This window comes from Pyrus communis, chromosome 16 (genome assembly GCF_041283825.1).
Source record: "Pyrus communis isolate YQ-2024b chromosome 16, ASM4128382v1, whole genome shotgun sequence".
Classification (NCBI taxonomy): domain Eukaryota; kingdom Viridiplantae; phylum Streptophyta; class Magnoliopsida; order Rosales; family Rosaceae; genus Pyrus; species Pyrus communis.
The window spans coordinates 24,517,550-24,525,153 of record NC_142580.1 but is presented as its reverse complement, the minus strand read 5'-3'; the positions used below and the strand labels follow the sequence as shown (position 1 = coordinate 24,525,153).

The following is a 7,604-nucleotide window of genomic DNA, read 5'->3' as shown; positions in this document are numbered from 1 at the left end:
CAAGAAAACAAGCTAACTAAGTCGTATAAATATGCTCCTATCAATTTCCCCCACACTTAGCTTTTGCTAGTCCTCGAGCAAAACAAAACAAACAACACATAACCTAATCTTCCAACATTTGCTTCAGGGATTTCCAACGATACATAACATGCCAAAGATCATTATTCCCACAGATTTTAGTCATCCCTACTCTTGAGCATATACTTAATCATAGTTACCATTCACTAGCTCACATTTAATCGTTTAAAACAACATTATGGACGTAGTAACATGCCTTAGAGAATCCACTCAATTCCTTACTGGATACACTCTTATTTTCACACAGATTTTCTAACTACACTCCCTATACTAAGTATATGTGAGAAGATTGATGTAAACATGAAAACGAACACTCACACATGTTATAACAAAAGAAGCATTTTTCTGGAATGATTCAGCATTTATAGATATGATCTCATGAATGGAATGCTACTACTTAGATGCGAGAACCAGGGACACCATATGCTCAAACCAATCCCAAACTCCACATATTGAAATACATAACACTCAAGATAGAAGTTAAGGATTGTAACGGGGCTAAGGGGTATTGGCTAACAAAGAAAGGTTAAGGATAAACAAAAGTTCTTAAAGCAATAGCAAACAAGTAATGAACTTGACACTTAGAATTCACTTTTGCGTGCAGAAAATCACTTAGACACACAAGGGGATGAAATACACAATACTTAGGGTCTAATTTAACTTTTTGGACCCTTTCTTCAACAACCAACACTTGTGAGTTCTTTCTCACTTATTTTGACCTCTTTTTCATTCTTTTCACATTTTTTTTTTCTTTTCTCGTGCCCAATTCTTGTTTTTGGCACAAATTCCCACACATAAATCCCTTCCCCCACACTTGTTTTTCTGCACAAGAATAATCAAAAGGAATTCATTCTAAGTCATGTTCACTATGCTTTAAGAACAAAGGCATGAATGGTCCTATTGTAGGCTAGGTAAGGATAACGTGGGTTAACAAAGAACATAGGCTAAACAAGGCTCAACGGGGCTTAAACCTACAAAACAAATGAACATGGGGTACGGCTATTTGGCTCTTGGTTCACTAACAACTTCATCTTGTTATGTGTTATGCTAATCAATTTTATGCTTTGAATGAAATGGGCATGAGTTCTAGTATTTGCAACTAAATGATGAAACACCTTCTAAGTAGTAACCAAGCAAAGAATAATGAGATCATGCAACGACTTTAGAAGACAACAAATGCACAGATTATTAACTCTCCAAAGAACATTAAAAGCTCAAGTCTCTCAGGGTTGTAGCGTTAGTTTGAGTTTCTTCCTTCAAGCATGTTACAAAAACTAATTTTTCTTTTGATTACATGTGAATTCATGAACTATAATTACAACTAAGCATAAACCAAAGAGCATATCAAACTTTCATCCATGTTTGTAACTTACTTCAATAGTTATGCAAGTAAAAACCAAATCCTCATCATTGTGTTGGAAGGTACCCTAAAACACAAAAATGACTCAAAAACGACTCTTTTTGGTATTTTTCAAACTTTTTCGAATTTTTCTAGGGTTTTCTGTTATATGACACTAAAACACATCAAAACACACTAAAAACACTTTAAAACAGTGAGAAACAACATGTGAAGTGATAGGTGATAAAATCCCACGAATTTCATGCAAAAACAGGTTGTTTACCCCCCCACACTTAAACCAAACATTGTCCTCAATGTTTCAAACTTAGATTAACACAAAAACAATCAACTAACACAACTAGCAAACATAACACAAATGGCAAATTAATAGCAATAAAGAGATAGGTTAGGGACGCAAATCTGGGTTTGGAGTGAAAGTTCCTTCTTCTCGTGTTTCAACACATGGGTTGCCTCCCAAGAAGCGCTTGCTTTAACGTCTTCCAGCCGGACGGTACCTCCGTTTAAGCTTGACTAGGTTCCACGGCATAGAGGGTTACTTCATCCACGACATGCTCCTCAAACGTCTCGTAATAGGGCTTCAATCGATGCCCATTCACTTTGAATTCTTGCTGCGTCCTTGAACTTTTGATTTGCACTGCACCATGAGGGAAAACATTAGTGACAATAAAAGGACCAACCCATTTGGAACGCAACTTACCCGGAAACAACCGAAGGCGAGAATTGAATAACAACACTTTCTGCCCAATAGAGAACGTCTTGGCACGAATCATCTTGTCATGGAATGCCTTCGTTTTCTCCTTGTAAATCTGGGCATTCTCATATGCTTCATTTCGGATTTCATCAAGCTCACACAATTGATGCTTCCTATGTAAACCTGCGGCATCAAGGTCTATATTGAACGTTTTGACGGCCCAATGTGCACGATGCTCTAATTCGACGGGAAGATGGCATGGCTTCCCATAGATGAGCCGAAAAGCTGACATCCCAATGGGGGTTTTGTAGGCAGTGCGATACGCCCACAATGCTTCGTTTAAGCGCAAACTCCAATCCTTCCTTGTAGGCCCCACGGTCTTCTCAAGAATGCTTGATTTCCCTTTTCGAAACCTCGGCTTGCCCGCTCATTTGAGGATGATAAGGTGTGGCCACCTTATGCGTGACATTGTATTTCTTGAGCAACGCCTCGATGGTTCGATTACAAAAATGGGAACCTCCATCACTGATTAGCACTCGTGGCATTCCAAACCTTGCAAAAATGTTAGTTTTCACAAAATCTGCAACCACTCGAGAATCATTAGTTCGGGTGGCTTTTGCTTCCACCCATTTCGACACATAGTCCACAGCAAGCAATATATAAAGAAACCCATGTGACGAAGGAAAGGGACCCATAAAATCAATACCCCAAACATCAAAGATTTCAACACTAAAAATGGGGGTTTGCGGCATTTGTTGTTTAGGACCAATATTGCCCGTTCTTTGGCATCTATCACAAGACATGCAAAATGTTCTAGCATCCCTAAAGATGGTAGGCCAATAGAAACCACATTCTAACACCTTAAGTGTTGTTCTTTGAGTGCCAAAGTGTCCCCCACAAGCATAAGTGTGACAAAAGGTTAGAATAACATTAAACTCAGAATCGTGCACACACCTACGTATAACTTGGTCAGGGCAATATTTCCATAAATATGGGTCATCCCACACATAAAACCGTGCCTCTTTCTTCAATTTATCACATTGGTGTTTAAGTAATTCACTAGGAACATGTTTAGACACCAAATAATTCACCAAATCAGCATACCACGGTTCACTTACCTTGACGGACATCAGTTGCTCATCTGGGAATGTCTCTATGATAGGCACGACATCCTCCTCATGCACCATACGGCTCAAGTGGTCAGCCACCACATTTTCACTTCCCTTCTTGTCCCGGATTTCGATATCGAACTCTTGGAGAAGAAGCATCCAACGAATGAGTCGTGGTTTGGCCTCCTTCTTGGTGAACAAATACTTCAATGCTGCATGGTCAGTATAAATAATAACTTTAGTACCAAGCAAATAAGAATGGAATTTATCTAAAGCAAATACAACAGCAAGAAGTTCTTTTTCAGTGGTAGAATAATTCAACTGTGCATCATTTAAATTCCGAGAGGCATAATAGATAACATGCGGCCTCTTTTTCTTCCTTTGCCCCAAAACAGCTCCTAATGCATAATCGGAAGCATCGCACATAAGCTCAAAAGGAAGGCTCCAATCCGGTGGAACTATGATAGGAGCCGAAGTTAGCATTTCTTTGAGGTGATTGAACGCCTTCTCACACTCCTCGTTGAAGTCAAATGCCATATCTTTCTGGAGGAGACGGCAAAGAGGGTTTGAGATCTTGGAGAAGTCCTTGATAAATCGCCTATAAAATCCTGCATGACCAAGAAACAAACGAACCTCTCGAACCGAAGTAGGAGAGGGTAAGTGGCGTACAAGATCTATTTTCGATTTATCCACTTCAATTCCTCTTTCTGAAACAATATGCCCTAAAACTATGCCTTGTCTAACCATAAAGTGACATTTTTCCCAATTAAGCACAAGGTTAGTTTCTACACATAGTTTCAAAATTATTGTGAGATTTTCCAAACAACCATCAAATGAATCACCAAACACACTAAAATCATCCATAAATACCTCAATAATCTTTTCCACAAAATCTGAAAAGATACTTACCATACACCTTTGAAACGTGGCCGGAGCATTGCATAAACCAAAAGGCATGCGACGATAAGCAAAAGTACCAAAGGGGCACGTGAAAGTTGTCTTTTCTTGGTCATCCGGCGCTATGACAATCTAATAATATCCAGAATAACCATCAAGGAAACAATAAAAAGAATGACCGACTAACCTTTCAAGCATTTGATCAATGAACGGTAAAGGGAAGTGGTCCTTCCTTGTGGTGGCGTTGAGCTTCCTATAATCAATGCACACTCGCCAACCTGTTTGGATACGGGTTGGCACAAGCTCATTCTCGGCATTCTTCACCACTGTCACTCCGGACATCTTTGGAACACATTGCACCGGTGACACCCAACGACTATCAGAGATCGGATAAATCACTCCACAATCAAGAAGTTTCATAATCTCGTTTTTCACAACTTCCATCATTGGGGGATTGAGACAGCGCTGAGCCTCTCGAGTTGGTTTAGCCCCCTCCTCTAGAAGTATGCAATGCATGCACGTAGTCGGGCTAATTCCCCTAATATCGGCCAAAGTCCACCCAATGGCCGTCTTGTGCTCTTTCAACACTCGGATCAACTTCTCCTCCTCTATGGCCGTGAGTGATGAGGAGACAATGACGGGCAATGTCTCGTTGTCTCCCAGACAGACGTACTTTAAATGATCGGGCAACGGTTTAAGCTCAAGTACGGGTGCCTGAATCACTGAGGGTAACAACTTATTTGTGGAAACTGAAATTGAAATTGGGTTAGAAGGCTTACCATGGTGTTGAGTTAGTGACTCAAGGGCAGCCACTATCTCGGCCTCCTCCACACTTCTAGGCACGGCAAAACCAGATTTTTGCCCAATTCCTTGTGCAATTGTTGTTTCAAGTGTATCCCTCTCCAAAGAATCGAGAAATTCCTGCGCCAAATCATCAATTATATCAATAGAAAAGCAAGAATGATCGTCCTTAGGAAATTTAATACTTTCAGAAAGATTGAAATCAATGACTTCCCCATCAAATTCCATCGTTAAAGTTCCTTTAAACACATCTATCTTGGTGCGGGCTGTTTTCATGAAGGGCCTCCCTAATAGAATCGGCAATGGGGTGGAATGGGGTGAATCCTGCATGTCAAGCACGTAGAAATCCGCTGGAAAAATCAAGTCACCAACCTGTACCAAAACATCTTCCAAAACACCCTTTGGATATGCATTAGAACGATCGGCTAATTGAATTATCACACCATCATTTTTAAGCTCACCTAAGTTCATAGATGCATAAATAGAGTATGGCATAACATTAATCGAAGCCCCTAAGTCTAACATGCATTGTTCAAACTTAGTATTACCAATAACGCACGGAATTGTAAAACTACCCGGATCTTTGCATTTAGGGGGTAATTTCCTTTGTAACACAGCAGAGACATTTTCACTTACTTGAACCACCTCTTTGTTTGAAATCCTTCTCCTTGTTGTACAAAGTTCTTTTAAAAAATTAGCATACCTCGGGACTTGCTTAATCGCATCAAGGAGCGGGATATTGACTTGAACTTTCCGAAAGGTCTCTAGAATGTCCTTCTCGGCTTCTTCCTTCTTTGATTGCCTAAACCTGCCAGGAAAAGGGCACATTTAGTGGAATAGAACTAGAAAAAGTCGAATTGGGACTTACCTTGGTGGTTTGGGACGGTTTAGGAGGACTAGATGAATTCGGCAAGGTTTGGTCATCCTTAGCCGTGGGCTTTGCTCCCTGTGCTTCTTCTTGCAGCAACTTGTCCTCCTCGTCTTGACTTGATTTGGATGTATCTGAGTCCGTTCCAACCTGTTTACCACTTCTCAACATGATGGCCTTAGCGGTTTCAAATCCTCCCTTCGGGTTCATAACGGTTGAACTAGGCAATTTGACCCATTTGCTTCTCCAAATTATCCACCCGTTTGTCTTGGATTTGTCTCTCCTTATTTTGAGTTTGTACTTCCTACGTCAAAGTAGTAAGTAACTTAACAACTTGATCATTATCCAAAGACATACCTGAGGTTGTTGGGGCAGATTGCACTTGGTTTTGATTGGGGATGAATGGCTTTGTATAAAAGCCCGGTGGTTGCTGCCTAAATCCTCCTTGTTGTTGGGGTTGTTGAGGATCCCGCCATTTGAAATTTGGATGGTCCCTCCACCCCGGATTGTAGGTATTAGAGTATGGATCATGGCGTGGTTGATTTTGGTTCCCAAAACCCATGGCATTGGCAGATTCCCAACCCCCATTCTCAATCAATTGAGGGCATTGATTGTTGGCATGTCCTTGCATAGAGCACACGCCACACACACTTGGTCCATGAATCTTCATTCCCTCGGCCAACTGAGAAACAATAGAAGTAAGGTTAGCTAATTGGGATTGAATTTCGGGCATAGAACTTACCTCATTCACTTGTGGCCGTGGGGGGTCTCTTTGTCCAACACCTTCGTATTGTTGTGCATTATGTGCTTGGTTGGCAATTAGAACTTTTGCATCCCCCGGAGTTTTATCCACCAACGCACCTCCCGCCGAGGCATCAAGCATTTGGCGTTCCATGGGAAGGAGTCCTTCGTAGAAGTATTGAATGAGCAGCTCCTCCTTCATTTGATGCTGTGGACAAGAAGCAACAAGTGATTTAAAACGTTCATAATAAGAAGGAAACGATTCACCTTGATTTTGTTGGATGCCACTAATCCGTTTCCTCAAGAGAATGACTCTTGAAGTTGGGAAAAACTTCTCCAAGAAAGCTCTTTTCATACTATCCCAAGATGTAACCGTTCCGGGTGCTAACTCGTACAGCCAATCCTTCGCCTTTTCCAAAAGTGAGAATGGAAAAGCCTTCATCATCAGAATGTTCCCATCGACATTTATGGGTGTCATGCTCGAACAAACAACCTCGAACTCCTTGAGATGCTTGTTGGGATCTTCCATGGAAAGCCCATGGTATTTCGAAATGTGGTGCAACAAGCTTGACTTCAACTCGAATTCATCGGTCTTGCCTTGGGCAGCCGCGGGGTATTGAATGCATAATGGTGCGGCATTGGCCAACCCCGAGGCCGAAAGCTCTTTAATGGTCCGATTATCCGCTGCCATAACTTCTTCTTCCACTCTTTCAAACTCAGATTCGGCCTCTGAACTTGAACTAGGTTCACTAAGTTCGGGATGCCTCCTCTTTCTTCTCAAATCACGTTCAAAATCGTCGTTAAAGTCCAAGATATGTGCATGCACAGTTTGAGAACTCCGCGTCATGCACTAGTACCTAAACCAAGAAAACAAAACAAAATAAGAAAACTAAGTAAATTACACTAAAAACATACGGCAAAAACACAAGGGATTAGCAATTTTGCTAATCCCCGGCAACGGCGCCAAAATTTGATGTGAAAATTAACTTGACACACAAATTAAACCCTATGGATGACAATTGTAGTATATGAGCAAATAGGGATCGTTCTAGACCGGGG

The 7,604-nt window shown here is 41.1% G+C and overlaps 1 pseudogene; it reads right to left on the bottom strand.

Annotated features, from left to right (window-relative positions):
• Positions 1-1,762: 1,762 nt before the first annotated feature.
• On the bottom strand, positions 1,763-7,392 carry LOC148690174 (uncharacterized; annotated as a pseudogene).
• Between the last annotated feature and the right edge of the window lie 212 nt (positions 7,393-7,604).